We start from the raw sequence: 16,782 nt of genomic DNA, 5'->3' as shown, positions 1-16,782 counted from the left end.
CTGCTCCAGACGTCTGTTTGATGGAAGAGTTTGCTATGCCTCACCCAGACACTACCCACATCAATCAGGGACCGCTTGATTTCTGTGTTCTTAAAGGAAGGACACAAAGGAGTTTTGTTTAGTGAAATTTATCAGGGAATACTGAGCTTTAGCCACAAGAAAATCTTTTCCACTTCTCATTGCATACCGGCTTCGGTGGACATGTGCCTTTGCTGACACAAAGGAATCAGATTACAGCAATCCGAGACCTATATTCCCTGTTGCTGTGCGAGCTGTACGGACAGTGGGCTCTCCTTTCCACTTACCCAGAGCCTGCTGGGTCATGAGTGGTCAAATGTTTTGGGAGGGTCTTGGATTTTTCCAGGCTCATAGAACTCATTTAGTTTAATTCTGTTAAAGAAAAAAGACAACCCCTAGCACCACCTGAGTCCTAGGAGCATCTTAGAGACAGGAGACAATACGAGTCAATACCAGCTAATTAATCTGCAGGCTTTTCTAGGTACAAACCTGTGAAACCAGAGCCAGGATGCGGGACTCTGCTGAGTTCACGATCCCACCACCTCAGACCTTCTGAGTAACAGCAAACAAAGGGAGGGGACCACAGAGAATGGCTTTCCTGAAGCAGGGAGGCCACTACCGTGGGAGAGAAAGCCCAGCATCTGAGACAGGGAGAGAAGGGAAGAGCAGCAGGAGAATTCCTGGAGGGATGGAAACAGTGGTCACAGTAAAGACAGAGCCTGGGGATTACAAGCCACTTTTAAGCCTATTCTGCATAGATTCCCGTAGCCCTTGGGAAAATCACAATAGTTTTATTTCACTTTATCTAAACTACAGAAACAGTTCATAGAAATATAGAAGTAGTAGAATTAAAGCAAAAGTACTCCTTAACTAACCTCCCTCAAATTCCAGGAACCTCCCCAGGGGTCACCTTCGTGATCAGGTTAGTACCTCTCCAGGCCTCCTCAGACGCTTGGGGGCTGGGGGGAGCGAAATCAAAAGCCAGCTTGTGCCCACGTGCTGAAATGGGTGCCCTAGCGTGAGGCTGCCACTGCCCGGAGGAAGTGACCCCTCTTCTAGTCCATCAAAGACAAGCAGTGGCTCGGGACTCTTCCAGGATCTTTGCTGTGCATGTACACGCATTTATATGATTCAGATACATCATGCAGCTTTTTATTAGGCACGTGGTTTTGTAACTTGCTTTTTAAATTTATTTATTTTTTCTTGCGGTTTTACTGAGACATAATTGGCATACAGCACCGTGTAAGTTTAAGGTGTACGGCATGATGACCTGACTTGCATATATCACGTAATAATGATCACAATAAGTGTAGTGAACATCCATCATCTCATATATTCGATATAAAATTAAAGAAACAGAAAAACATTTTTCCACGCGATGAGAACTCTTAGGGTTTCCTCTCTCAACAACTTTAATGTGTAACACGTATCAATATCAATGAATTCAGTAAAGTTGCAGGATGTGAAATTAGTATACAGAAATCTGTTGAGTTTCTATACGCTAACAACAAACTATCAGAAAGAGAAATTAAGAAAACAATGCCATTTACAATTGCATCCAAAAAAATAAAATAAAATACCTAGGAATGGATCTAACTAATGAGGTAAAAGACCTGTACTCCAAAAACTATAAGACACTGATGAAAGAAATTGAAGATGACACAAACAGATGGAAAGATATACTGCGTTCACGGACTGGAAGAATTAATATTGTTAAAATGTCCACACTACCCAAGGCAATCTTCAGATTCAAAGCGATCCCTATCAAAATACCAATGGCATTTTTTCACAGAACTAGAACACGTAACTTGCGTTTTTAACACAAAAGTATATCTTGGAAGCTTGTCCAGGTCAATAAAATATAGGATGACCTCATCCTTTTACCTGCATTTTTTATATTGACCTATAACCAAGACTCCTCCCTGCCCAAAATCAATTTAGGCTGTTTCCAACATTTTTTTTTTTTTTTTTTTTTTTTTTTTTTGCGGTACGCGGGCCTCTCACCGTTTTGGCCTCTCCCGCTGCGGAGCACAGGCTCCGGACGCGCAGGCCCAGCAGCCATGGCTCACAGGCTCAGCCACTCCGCAGTATGTGGGATCTTCCCGGACCGGGGCACGAACCCGTGTCTCTCGCACCAGGGAAGCCCATATTAAACTGTATTAAAATATAAAAATTGCTAGAAAGTCAGGCTCAAAGAAGAGAAGAATTTGAGGAATTCAATGACTTCTCACTTTCCTGCTGTGCTTCCTGTTAGCCTGAGCCTGAATGGAAGCAGTCAGTTATACGTTTCTCCTTCACAGAAAGTGAGAAACACATATTTCCCAGGAAAACCAAAATTCTGGAAGAAGTTTCTGGTGTGGAAGTCCACAGCAACATTTTTATAGCAAATGTAATAATGGGTAATATGTATGGCTTTTATTTTTGGTGAAGACTTACAACAAAAGTTGAATCAGTTTAAAATCAAGCTAATGAAAATGATTCTGTTGTCCACTGAGCCACCTTCTGGTGACCCAATGCAAGACAGACCCAATTTTTTTTTTTTCAGAGAAAAACAGGAGTGTGCCGTGGCCCACAAATATGACGGCGGCTTTCTAAAGGTCTGGTGAATTGTCCAGGTTCGCATCGTGTAAGCACTGCTTCTGGCTGCCACATGCAGACGAACAACGAGAAATTGCTGGGTGCGCCGTGAGTCCTCCGCACACACCTGTAGAGCTGAGTAAGAGCCGTCCCTCCAGGACGTAAACGGACCCTTGGTGGCGGCTATGACAGAATGCTCTTTGGTGCATCCCGCCGGAAGCCACGCCCCCTTGCTGGGAAGCTCTCTGTCCCAGCCTGGAATTCGGGGAATGCTGCTGCTGACCGGGAGCACGGCGGCGTCTCACGAGTTTTAGCGTTATTTTGCTTTTCTTCTTCAGTGTCCCCAAAGCTCTTGGTCTGGGTCCTGGAGCAGAACACTTTTGTGATAAATTGACCTTAACTGAGCCAGTGTATGGGCTAAGTTAGATTAAAAGAGCCTTTGGCTGCCAACAAATCCATTTAGAGATTTAAAAATATTTACCTCTTGCTAAATATGACAAGCGCCGCACATTTAGTCAGAATGACAAATTTTTCTCAAGGAGCTGCAATCCGCTGGAATAGTTTCCACAGTATGAAATACAACCTAATATTCTAAAAGAAAAACATTGTGAGGCATTTATCATTCCATCCCCTGCCCCCACAAAAAAAAGAAAAACTTTTCCATCTTTGACTCATCACCTAGGTCCCAAGCTACTACTTAACGCAAACGTCTTGACAACATACAGCACCCACTCTCAGCGGGTCCTAGCTATGCTGCACACTTTGGAAATTTTGATTGAAGTGCTGCCTTTTTATACATCTCATTTCTCATGGATAACAACTATGAGGATTCATTTTGGGATCAAAACAGAACATTTCGATGCTAGACTCGACACCATCACTGTCTGTAACTGCCAAAACAAAAACTGATGGGACGACAGATCATCTCATTGAAAGGGCTTCGCTTCAGTGGTCTGGAACCTGCAAGCAATTTAGTCACACTGGCTGCTGGTCGCATCTAGTATCAGGGCATCATTCAAAACGATACAGACACATTAAATACGGCTTTTCTTTATGAAGTAAAGTCCATGAGCTCATTAACCATGGACAGGCACTGGGTCTCACATAAGTAAGATCACTTTTAGTAGATTGAGGGCAAACCTATCTCATGATTAAAGGATCTTGTACAGGATACATTTGATTTTATTGGGTCGGCCAAAAAGTTCATTCAGGTTTTTCTGTAACATCTCCAACACTACTGGAAATAAATATTTGAAGGAGAAAATGGTACTTTATTATATCATTATTGCCAATTTACAGTCATGTTCGTTTTAATTCAGACTTTTCATCTTATTTACAGCTATTATAATAAAATCAAGCAAAGATTTCACAATAAGACACTATATACGTAGGCCACCTTTTCTTTTTACATACAAGTCAGCCAGGAGCACCGTTTCAAGCCAGACTTCCTGTGATTTAGTGACGGTAGAAGCGGGTATTTGTATTTCCACTAAGCAGATCTGTAAGGATGTTCGTTCATGCATCCCACAAACGCTGACTGAGTGCCACTTTCCTATGGGGACTGTGCACAAAGTTCCATTCGACTGACCAGGGGCAACATCACGCATTAGGGAACAGGGTTTCAGAAGCCCTCACCCTGGTTTTCTATCCCTCTGCCTTCAGGAAGTACTGGAGAGGCCCCAGCACCCAGGTTTCTTCTCTATTCCATTTCCCCATGCCCCAGAGAGAGAATCTGATTACAGAAACTAATTCAAGTTCTACTGTTATGCATATAAACGTGATTTTATATGCAGAGCTCAAGGTCCTAACACTTGATTTTCTCTCCCTGATCAGAAGACAACGACTCAAATACTAACTAGGAAGGGACACTCCAGAAGCCAGGACCCAGGGTCTCTGCGGACTGGGGACAACCCACTGCCTCATCAAGGATATCCTTTCCCAGGAGAGCTTGGCTTTTGCTACGGGCTGAATTGTCTCCTCAAAATGCACATGTTGAAACCCTAACTCCCAGTATGACTCTTCCTTGGAGACAGGATCTTCAAGAGTTAATTCAGGTTAAATTAGGTCATAAGGGCGAAGCTCTGATCCACTGGCACTGCGGCCCGATAAAAAGAGGAAGAGAGAAATCTCTCTTCACCGTGACAGAACGCAGCAACAGACAGGAAGAGCACCCTCGCCAGAAGACGAGCCCTGTCGGAACCTCCACCCTGGACTTTTCGGCCTCCAGAGGAGCGAGAAGATAAATTGCTGTAGTTTGAGCCATCCAGACTACGGTATTTTGTTATCCAGCCGAAGCCGACTAAGACAGCTTTCATCAGGGGTTTTGTCAGAAGAAAGATAAAAATTTATTGTGAAACTGAAGGAGCCCTGGAGGAAGCTGGAATATTGTACAAAGTGTCCCAACCTGATAAATAATATTAGCTGTTATTTATCGAATAACTAAAGCCAGGCACCGTGCTTTGCGGGCACACACACGCGCATGCACATGCACGCACACACACACACACGCACACACGATCCACATTAGGTCCTCAAAGTAACCCTATCAGATTGATAGTATCTCCCCCATTATGCTAACTGATGAAATTGAGTCTCAGGAGTGCTGATCCACTTGCCAAAATGTACACAACTAGCGGGTCCAAACCCCCAAGGTCTGCCTTTCCAGCCATTAACTTACAGCGATTCTAGGCAGAGCACCCGTCTTTGGGGTTACTTAAGGATGCCTTTTGTGCTCTATGCCTTCAAACCAATCAGAACCAGCCTGAGCCCAGGTCCCTGTCGAGCCCAGATGTGTCCATTTCAGTCAGTGTTGAGCCCTGGGAGGAGGAAAGCCCCTCAAATCGGGGTACGTAGGAAGCTGCAAACCCGACCTGCATATATTCTGTCTTTTCAGTATTCACCAACAAGATAAACTCCTGGGGCTTCCCTGGTGGCGCAGTGGTTGAGAGTCCGCCTGCCGATGCAGGGGGCGCGGGTTCGTGCCCTGGTCCGGGAGGATCCCACGTGCCGCGGAGCGGCTGGGCCCGTGAGCCATGGCCGCTGGGCCTGTGCGTCCGGAGCCTGTGCTCCGCGACGGGAGGGGCCACAGCAGTGAGAGGCCTGCGTACCGCCAAAAAAAAAAAAAAAAAAAAAAAGATAAACTCCTGAATGGACTGTGGGGAAACCTCTGGGGACCCAGCGCAGAAGCATCCGAAAGGAGTCACCAAATCATACTGTTATGGGTTTTGCCTTTTTCCAGCCTCTGTAATCATCACACTTCCATTGCCTGGAGGAAAAGCCCCCGAGCACAGAGTCCAGTGCAGAGAACCAGGGAACTCGCCCACTTAGCATCTCAGGAGCCACCTGCTCGCAGGCTCTGAGTGAGTCAAGCTGTCTTTCCGGGCAACAGCCTTTCTGTCCTGAAGCAACAGTGCATGGCTGGAAACTTAACATCATCCAGTTAATGCAAAGTATTTCCTCTGCCCCTAGCTGAGCCCGCTCTGAATATGTGCCAAAATAGCTATTTGCAGTGATTAAAAGTGAGACGCCCGAGCTGAGATTCCGTTGGGACCAGAGAGAAGCGCCTTTCCACCCTGGGCTCATCAACACTGACGGAGGCTGGGTAAGGAGCCTGGTCAGGCGTGGAGCAGAGACCCGCAGAGCGGGGGCTCAAGAGCGTTGCTTCTGATTTGCCCACTAGATGCACGGGGTATGGAGAAGTCAAGCAGAGGATTTTGTCATCTCGCTCTTTTCGAGGAGGGGCCAGAGACGAAACAAAGCAAAATCCTAACTCTGTCTATTGTAAATAGACTTCATCTACTTTGGAAACAAAGCCAGTTCAAACTACTGTCACTGGCGTGTGAGCAAACCTGGACTCACCTGATTGCGGGCAGCAGCCCATGCTTACAACTATGGAACTCAAGGAAAACTTGACCCCAAATGGTGCTGCCTCGGCTCTTCCCGGGAGCGTCCTAGACTCTCCACGGCCACAGGACCATAACTAGAAGGCACAGAGGGCAGCGTGCGTCCTGTATTCCAGCCTAACTTTGTCGGGTCCTGACAACCTTAACATTGAAACCTGGGCTAGTCTTCCTGGAATAACCAATCTAATTCCGGGGAAAGGTTAACATCAGGCCAGAGCTGATCTTCTCATGGTAATACTTGAAAATGGAGTTAAGGAAAGTATGGAACGTCGTGTCCATCTTGTTTGCTGTGCACATTTTTTTTTCTGCAGGGAGGCACCTGAATTTGGGGAGCTGTGAGTTGTCACAGCTCTGTTTTACAACAATGTAAAAACGGTGGGAAACACAAGGTGGCTCCCACACTGTCATCCACGGCTGGCCCCCGTGTCCCACACCAATGAGGGCACGAAAGACCCGGGGTAACACCATGCCGTGTGAGGCTGGAATGCCATGTGGACTGTGCTGGACCCCTCTCTAAGGCGAAGTGCATGCGGTATGAGATTAATCCCTACTGCTTCTTCCTGAGTTAGGCTGCCAGCTAGAGTGAACCCCTACTCACTGCAATGCCGCTGACCACTCTCCTTTCATCATGGCAACATCTGGGGGCCAAATGAGCCACATTCATTCTATTTTGTGATTTAAGTTAGCGCAGAAATTGACTTAGAAATCCCAGGTAAGCTTGGTGTTCCTATTGACTTTGAACCTGCCTTATTTTCCCAGGAATCAAGGGGAGAGGCAGCCAGAAGGGCTGAGGATTTTCCAAATTTGATCCAATTCTCAGTCAAATGTTCAGAATCGAATGATAACACAGGGACTTCCCCAGTGGTCCAGTGGGTAAGACTGCACTCCCAACGCAGGGGGCCCAGGTTCAATCCCTGGTCAGGAAACTGGATCCCACATGCATGACACAACTAAGAAGTCCACAACCCCGTGTGCCTCAACTAAGACCCCGTGCAGCCTAAATAAATAAATAAATAAGTATTTAAAAATAAATAAATAAATGATGACGCAGAGAAGACCCACACAGGACCCTCTTTTTATTCATAGCAAGTTATGAATCTGTCCTCTTGGGCATTTTTACACTGTCATCATACACAGTAATCCTGGGAGTTACCACACAGTTACCCCTGAAATAAAAACTAGCACAACTGATGTTCACAGAAGCTGTGCCCGCTAAAGGGACTGAGCTCAAGCTTAGAAGAGCTGGTGGCTTCTCTCAAGAGGGAGCCCAGTCACAGCAAAGACAGTACATTTAATGTTACCCGACATCACCGTACACATTCGCACACCATAGGCTTCGTGGAAGTGGGGAGAAAACTACATGAGTCCTCAAAATGAGGCTCAGCGTATCTGTCAGCGTTCAGTCAGGAACATGGAAACCACTACTTTTGCTACTTGCCATGTCAGGGAAGCCGATTCACAGGAACCCAGTGGAAGGTCACCACAAACCTCATGCCCCAGCCGCCTGTGGGTCCACCTGCAGCCGCCAAAGGGCAGTAATGGTCTCCCTTTCTTTCCCAGCTTCCAAATAGCATTCAGGTGACGCTTACTGGCGAAATGTAGGCCAGAAATGTCAAAGGAACGTGGAAAATATCGTTTTCAGGTTTCTAGCCATTGGGACACAAGTTAGAGTTTAGAAGATTTGAGATGGTTCTAAGTATCAATGGACAACACCTAGCAAACTCAGAAAGACAAACCACCCCAGGAGGTATTTGCCTAAACGATATCATTGAAAGGTAAAGGTCTAGAGAGAGCGGCCAATTATAAAATGAACAAGATGATAATACAAAGCCTGGCAAGCAGGTAAACAACTAAAAGAAAGATAACGGAGGAAGGAAGGAAGGGAGAAAAATAACAAAAGAAAAGTGAGGAGCTAAGAAGAACTCATTCTGGAAGAAAACATTACCCAGGGGAGGGTTATAAAACCTACAAACGCTTTAAGCTATACAAGAACTTAAGAATACAAACTCAATAAAACTTGAAGAATTCCAAATCTAGATGATCAAACAAAAGAATAAGATGAAAAGAAAAACAAAATCTTAGAGTGAAGAAAGAAGCTGAAATTAAACGGCCAGCAGAGATTTAATTGTTGTATTAGAAAAAGCAAGTATATAAATAGACTTGCCACAAATGCAATGACTGAAATTCAGGAGAAGCCTAAGATAATCAGGGAAGGTAGAAGAAACATGGAAAAGAATCAGATGACAGACGTGGGGAATTTCAGATCTGGCATTTCAGGATAATGGAAAGCCTTATTTTTCATCTCCCTCTCACTTACTTCCCCCAAAACACATGACATCTACAAGGAGGACAAATTCAGCATTTCTACAAAACTGAGAAAATGCAATCATCAAATTACCTGTAATTAGAGAGAAAAAAACAAAGGAAAGGAAACCGGGTGTTCTTACCGTAGCAGTCCTCTAGGTGTGAAGCGTGGAGAAGAGAAGCTTAAAAGACTTCGTATAAAACAGCAGAAGATCACCTTCAGAAGAGAAATTGCAAGAATAAATGCCCAAATAAGGAACCCAGACCAGGACTTCATAGTTTATAGCCTTATATGGAGAAAGGGACCAGAGGGGCAGCTTAGAGGAACTACTGCTTTTAGAAAGAATTAGATGCACACGGAGGGGATACACCTTGGAGAAGACCCAGTGAGAAAGGAGGAAATGAAAGGGAGAAATTGAGAATGTTTCAGAAATGAAAGACACGCCAACTCTTCCCTTCCTTACCCACCACCAACACCTCCATCCACAAAGCAGATGGCACAGAGGGGCACTGTCGGACTAGGAATCCTGTTCATGAAACGAGTAGAATAAAGAACAGCAGATCACCCTGGTGTAAAATGACTGCAACGTCTGGGAAATAAATACATACATACATTTAAAAAAACCTTTTCTGCTGATGAAAAGACTTGACCAAAAAACTCAACACAAGATTGAAGAAAACTGTAGTAAACAACTTCAGACTATATTAAATAGCCTCAGTCAAGAATCTGGGCCTGTGGTAAAATGTCTTCAATCAGAAATACAAAAGTAAAGAACAGAAACATACAGAAAAGCAGGAAGAAATGAAATGGGAGTTGATTAGATTCAGGAAATGAATAAAAGATAAAACAAAAGCATATAAAATTAAGATTAAATTGCAAGGTACCAATAAAGACATACTCAAATAAAAACTTAATAGAGGCATTAAGAAAGTTTTTAAAAAAAGAGAAATATGAGCTAAAAAGGAAATTAAAGTACCAGAAAGAAAGTGGACAGTAATGGAAGACAATGGAACAAGGCTGAATGTATATATAATAGTTGTCCTTGAGGAGAAAAACCAAAACAATTGAACAGAATATTTAAAACTATAAATCAAAAAAATCCCAGAAATAAAAGAGAAGTAACCCAACATATATTCTAGTAAAGGTATTAAACTTTAAAGATAAAGACAAAAACATTTTGTCTCCAGACAAAAAAAAGAAAGATACAGTAAGAAAGATGGGGAAAGGGAGGGAGGACAGAAGAAAGAGAAAAAAGAAAGAAAGAATTTATAAAGGCAGAGGAATCAGACTGAGATTTCTCAAAATAATATACAAAGAAAGGCAACAGGGGAGTATAATTTTCAAGAAACTTGAGGAATGAAAACCAAGGATATATATGCAGCCAAACTTCCCTGAAGGTAGTAAAGTTATAGAAAAGCAGTTTTGCATCTGCCACAATTCAGGGAATACGTACTTTCAGACAAATCTACCAGAAGATGGCTTTTTATCCAGCCGAAGGATGGCTCCTTGGGACTCTGCAAAAGGACTTATAATGAACATTTCATATTTTTAATTGAAGAGCTAAGAACAATAAAAGGGCAGGGTCATGAATCCAAGTATAACAGGAAATTTTGTTCTAGTGAAGGAGGAAAGTGCAACTGAAAACAAGGCGGGACAGAAGAGAAAAGGGAGAAACTAGGATAAGATCAGTGACTGTGGTCAGTGGGAGTGAGCAGGTACCACTGAGGCTGACAGATGGTGAAGAGTTAAGTTAGAAAGCCGGGTTGCGAGGGCGGCATTAAGGGCGCTCTAAGAAGCACTAATCCAAAGGTAACCACTAAAATAAATATTTATATCTGCTCAAATATCAAAAGAAAAAATTTAAAGCAACCACAACAAATAGAGAAATAGATACAGTAAATATAAAATAATAGGGGAACTTCCCTGGTGATCCAGTGGTTAAGAATCCACCTTCCAATGCAGGGGACACGGGTTCAATCCCTGGTCAGGGAACTAAGATCCCGCATGTCGTGGGGCAACTAAGCCTGCACACCACAACTACTGAGCCCGCACGCTCTAGAGCCCGCCCACCACAGCTAAAGAGAATATAAATGAATAAATAAATAAAGTAGTAAGCAAATTAATTACTGCATAAAATAATAAGACAAAATTGGGAGCAGTATAGTAGTCATATCAATAATCGTGACTAGGACTAATGTGCCCATAAAAAGAAAAAGATTTTCCAATTGGCCCATAAAACATACATACATACATACAAAGCACACTCACAATGCAGTGATTCAAGAACGCTAAAAGTAAAGACTTGAATAAAAACATCTTGGGCAAAGAAGCAATAAGAAGCCAGCAGCTGCAATCCTGATACAAAACAAAGTAGAATTCAAGGCAAATGAGTCAAAGAAGGACATTTTGTAATATTTAAAGGCACCTTCCACACAAAGATCTGGTAGTGATGAATAGGTATGCACTAAATAACACAGCAACCACATACACAAAACAAAAATTACAGGTGATGCAAAAAGAAACAGAAACACAGTAACAATCGGAGATTTTAACATATCACTCTGAACATGAGACAAAACAAGTAGACAAAAATTAATGTAGGATATAAAAGATTTAAACAATACGATCAATAAGATCGATCTTTTAGATATACAGCAATCACGTTACGCTGATAAGAAAGCACAATGTTTCTTTTCAAATGCACATCAAACATTTATAAAGACTGGAAATATACTAGGGCACTAGTAGGAACTTTTAGGAAAGGCTTTCTGATGATGACTAAAATTCCAGATTCCGTAAAGAAAAATTGATAAGTTTTACTACCTAGTGGTGAAAAAACTGCACAGTAAAGCACGTCATAATCAAAAGACATGACAAACTGAGAGAAAATATTAGCAATGTACGTTACAGATAAGAGACTAGTTTCCCTAATTTACAGAGAAGTTTTCAAAATTAAGGGGAAAATATTTCTGCTTCCAAGCAAGATGGATGAATTTACATTCCCCTGAAATAACTATCACACGGCAGGAAACATATGTGAGCAAGAAAAAGGTTTTCAAGACACACTCCTCAAGCAGCAAAGGGCAGTGGTTCCTGATACACGAGGAACAAGCAAGGCAGGTTATGCTGTCACCCCGGTTCACAGCCCTGAGTGGGTTTCCAGGAGCACCTGGTGGAGCTGGTGATCTCCCAGAGCTGGGCACGCAGAGCTGAGAACCAGGGGTTAGATAAAGGACAGCAATGTAAAATTTACTGAAGTTGACAACTGTACTATTTTTAAATAAGATAATATCCTTTTCTTAGGAAAGATACCCTGAAATATCTAGGGATCAGAGCCATAGTTATGTAAATTATCCTCCAGTGGCTGAGAAATAAACTGATCTGTGTACGTGAGGGGGGGAGGGAGGGTGCACACACATACAGCAAAAGAAAGTATTTCAATAATTATTTACATAATGAATAGAGGATTTTCAAAAGGAATAAAAACTGATGTCTTGGACAATAAAAAGAAATAAGAAAAACTGTGGAATTTACATGATGTTAGGGAAAAAATCATATTTTACTCAAAATTAATATGGATTTAAAGGTTTTAGAATTTTTCTAATCAGCACTTGCAAATTCTTTGTGCTATATTTGGCGATTCTTGGATCTTCCAAGAGTAATTATAACTAAAATTCTAGAATCCACTAGTTTTGACAACACGTAAATTAAATTTGTTGTAATCCAATTATGGAGCGACAACTCTGGTATTATAAAGCATATCAAAATTTAATTTAAAGATACGCTTATGTATGCGTAGATTTGACCAATTCTTCGTGGGTCAAATCTCTATCAAAGACTTGAATATTCAGAAACCATAATTACCGAAGAATATTGGTTTTTTGTTTTTGAGGTATGAATTATTCATTTTATTTGTCTGAGTATTGCAGAATTTATATTGAAAACTTGCACTATAAATTCAATATACAGCATCCAAGTAATTAGCACAATGACAGATTCATGGGCAGAGAAGCAACTTTCCCCTCGTGTGGTGGTTGAGTAATAGTAGTTTCAGAAAGAAATAGAAGCAGTTTGAGCTAAAATAACAAAACCTGAAGCAAAACAAAATGCAATACCATTTACCACTATATTTTTGATTCCCCACTACAGTTTGTTTTATTCGTCATACATCATAACTCAAGCTAGTGCATTGCAACAGTACTGGATGAAGCCACGCTCTCAACCCCAAACTCCCTTTTCCATAGTGATACTGCATACATACATATTCTTTAGGTCCAACTCTTCTCAAATTCTGATTGCCTCTGCCTGTAAAGAATTGGAAAAGACTTCAGACTACCCTTACCCTGGGGGGAGAGGTGATAAGAAAAAATATCTTCATTTATCAGCTGAAAGGGTTCTAAGAAATAGGACAATATTCCCGGCATGCTTTTGAATGACCGTATACGACAGAACTTAATTTTCTTCTAGTGCTTAGATCTGCAGTCCTAAGTGTTTAATAAAAAGTACCGGGGGTGACCATCAAGCTAGCGATGTAGGTCATTCTCAGCTCCAGCCCCCCCCCCCAAGAAGGCCAACTAGAAACTACCCACGGGCACGGCACCATTAGGAACATCCCAGAACCCAAGGGGGAGGCTGAAGCACCCCCTGGACAGCAGAGATCCAGAGGACACTTAGCAGGGGAAGAGGAGCAGCTTCCTTTTGACCTCAGAGCCCATCCCCAGGCCGGCACAGGGCCACACTGAGAAAGCACATCCCCTCCCCCGCACCCATGGCTTCTCCAGTGGAGAAGAGAGAACCCAAGGCGGACATCCCGTTTCCCCACTGTTTCAGGAAGCTTCCCGGGAGGTCCGCTCAGGCCTCACCTTACAGAGCCTGACCACTGGGGGTCAGACAGAGAGAAGGGAGGCAGGGCTTACAGCCACCAGTGCTCCGATCTTAGCGGACCGCGTTCTCGCTTGCAGTAGTGCACGCGAGAGTGGAGATCCCAGCCGGCAGAAGACATAGGGGATAAGCTTCTCGACAGGGGCCTTGGCAGTGAAGTTTTGGATACGATATCAGAAGCACAATCAACAAAAGCAGTAATCAACAAGTGAGACCATATCAAACATAAAAGCTTCTGCCCAGTGAAAGAAACAATCCACAAAATGAAAAGACATTCTACAGAATGGGAGACAATATTTGCAATATAACAGATAAGAGAGTAATATCCAAAATATACAAGGAACTCATAGGACTCAACAGCGAATAACAATACTAATAATCCAATTAGAAAACAGGCAAAGGATGTAAGGAGTCATTTTTCAAAAAAAAAAAAAAATACAAATGGCCACTAGGTACATGAAAACGTGCTCAACATCACTAATCATTAGGAAATGCAAATCAAAACCACAGTGAGATATCACCTCACACTTGTTAGAATGGCTATTATCAAAAAGGCAATAGACACCAAGTGCTGGTGACGGCCTTGTGAAATAGGAATATTTGTATGGTGTTGGTGGGAATGTCAATTGGTGCAGCTACTACGGAAGAAAGCATGGAGGTTCCTCAAGAAATTAAAAATACAACTACCGTATGATCCCCAAATCTCACTTGAGGTATATATCCAAAGGTGAATTATACTGCAATGAACATGGAGGTGGAGATATCTCTGAGAGTGTGATTTCATTTCCTTTGGCTATATATATTATATATATTTTGGAATATTATTCAGACATTTAAAAAGAAGGAAATCCTTCAATTTTCAGCAAGATAGATGAACCTTGAGGGCATTAGGCTTAGTAAAATAAGTCAGACAAAGAAAGACAAACACTGTATGATCTCATTTATGTACAGAAAAAATTTTTTTAAACTCACAGAAACAGTGAATAGATTGGTGGTTTCCAGGGGCAGTAGGGTGAGGCACTGCGGGAAATGAGTGAAGGTGGTGGTCAAAGGGTACAAATTTCCAGTTATAAGATGAATAAGTTTGGGGATTTAATGTATAGCTTGGTGACTACAGTCATCAACATTGGACAATATCACCAATGATACTTGAAAGTTGCTGAGAGAGTATATCTTAAAAGGTCTCACCACACATATACAGACGGAACCAAGAAGATGGCAGCCACGTGAGGTGGTGGGTGTGTTAACTAATCTTACTGTGGTCATCACTTCACAATATATTTGTATATCGAATCATCACCCTATATACCATAACCTTAGACGTTTTAAGTCAGTTATATCTCAATAATAGTGGGAAAAAATTAAACCTTCAAAAAATGTTTAATAAAGGCATTTCTTGACCTTAGATAAGAGAGAATCATAGAACAGACCCTAAAACACAACACTAGTCATCAGGGACCCTCACAATACTCATACCATACAGATGGCTATCTAGAATGTTCTTGGTAAATAAGAATTTCAGGGCTTCCCTGGTGGCACAGTGGTTAAGAATCTGCCTGTCAATACAGGGGGCACGGGTTCGAGCCCTGGTCCGGGAAGATCCCACATGCTGCAGAACAACTAAGCCCGTGAGCCACAACTACTGAGCCCACGTGCCACAGCTACTGAAGCCCGCGTGCTCTACGGCCCGTACTCCGCGACTAAGAGAAGCCACTGCAATGAGAAGCCTGCGCACCGCAACAAAGAGTAGCCCCCGCTCACCACAACTAGAGAAAGCCCGCGCACAGTAACAAAGACCCAAGGCAGCCAAAAATAAAAATTAATTAATTAATTAAAAAAAAGAATTTCAACATCTTTGATTCAGTAAAATTTTAAATTTACATTGGGACTAACGTGTGTTTTTCCTGAGCTCTGAGAGTCAGATTTTCAAATGCAATTAAGGTACTTTGAAGTGTACAGCGTAACCCTAACTACTGAGGCACAGTTCTTTCTCCTTGATGGCAGCATCTGCTCAGAAACAGGGTAAACCATCTTGTACGTAAGACCTGTGACTGGGAGGAGACTGTAATAAACAGACCTCATTGTAAAAGCATATAGTGCATTACCACAGTGTCAAAATGCATGAGACAGTATCGTAAAAACAATCAAAATCTTAAGGAAGATCTTAATGAGTAAGACAGACTTAAATACATGCTGGATACCTAGATTAGAAAAAGCAGATATGGAGAACTGAAAAAATGCTTTTGATTAGATGTTTATTTGATTAAAAATATTAGAATAATCTGGGGATATATGTATACGTATAGCTGATTCACTTTGTGATACAGCACAAACTAACACACCATTATAAAGCAATTCTACTCCAATAAAGATGTTAAAAAAAATCCTACTAGGGAAGATTCAACTTACCTCTTTTCCTCACATACAGTGTTTATGACATCATGATCCTGTAAACATTACATACAGCAGAACTATGTAGTGTACTATAGTTTCATTTTCTTTCTTGTGCATTGTTTTCTTAGAGTGAATAAAGTCCTCTGTTGTTTTCAAAGAAAAATATATTAGAATATAAAGTTTGAGGCAGGTTATGTTAACCAGCAGCATCTTCTGCAGCACTAGGTTCCCAAAGCGCTCTTATCTCTAGGCGCTTACTTTCCGTTATTTCTGTCTTATCTGTTGATGCCTGGAAAACTCAGAAGCACGCTTACACAACTGTGCAGTGGAAACTCAAATATACAGTTGACTCAAAATGTAAAGAGGAAAAAGCACAGATCTTCTTATCTAGTTTAAAAACCTTTCACACATTTCAAAATACTAAATCCCAGCTTAGTGGAAGCCATAACCTCCCTACTAAATGTATTTTTTAAATTAAAAAAAAAGAGGAAAGAAAATATCTGTATTTAGATACAGATCATATGGAATCATGCCCAAGAATTCCTCGGCAGTTCAAGGTCAGTAACCATGGAGTCAGAGCCAGGAGCCTGGGGACCATTTCACCATCACGTGCACATCATCATACCACGCATGACAGAAAACACTAGCAACTTGGATGTGAGAATGTGTGCAGTTGTCCTTTTAGACTTCTTTCTTTTTCTTTTT

The 16,782-nt window shown here is 42.0% G+C and overlaps 1 long non-coding RNA gene across 1 annotated transcript in view; it reads right to left on the bottom strand.

The window, feature by feature from the left end:
* Window positions 1-288: 288 nt before the first annotated feature.
* The window catches only part of LOC117195800 (uncharacterized), a 37,582-nt gene continuing 21,088 nt past the window's right edge, over window positions 289-16,782 (bottom strand). The window contains exons 3-5 of the long non-coding RNA XR_004475612.2: window positions 8,945-9,018; window positions 3,077-3,186; window positions 289-2,959 (exon numbers count right to left, since the gene is read on the bottom strand). This is a non-coding gene — a long non-coding RNA (uncharacterized LOC117195800). The remainder of the gene's footprint in view (window positions 2,960-3,076; window positions 3,187-8,944; window positions 9,019-16,782) is intronic.

This window comes from Orcinus orca, chromosome 13 (genome assembly GCF_937001465.1).
Source record: "Orcinus orca chromosome 13, mOrcOrc1.1, whole genome shotgun sequence".
Taxonomy (NCBI): Eukaryota; Metazoa; Chordata; class Mammalia; order Artiodactyla; family Delphinidae; genus Orcinus; species Orcinus orca.
Note: the sequence above shows the minus strand (reverse complement) of the source record. Positions and strands in the feature narration are given on the sequence as shown.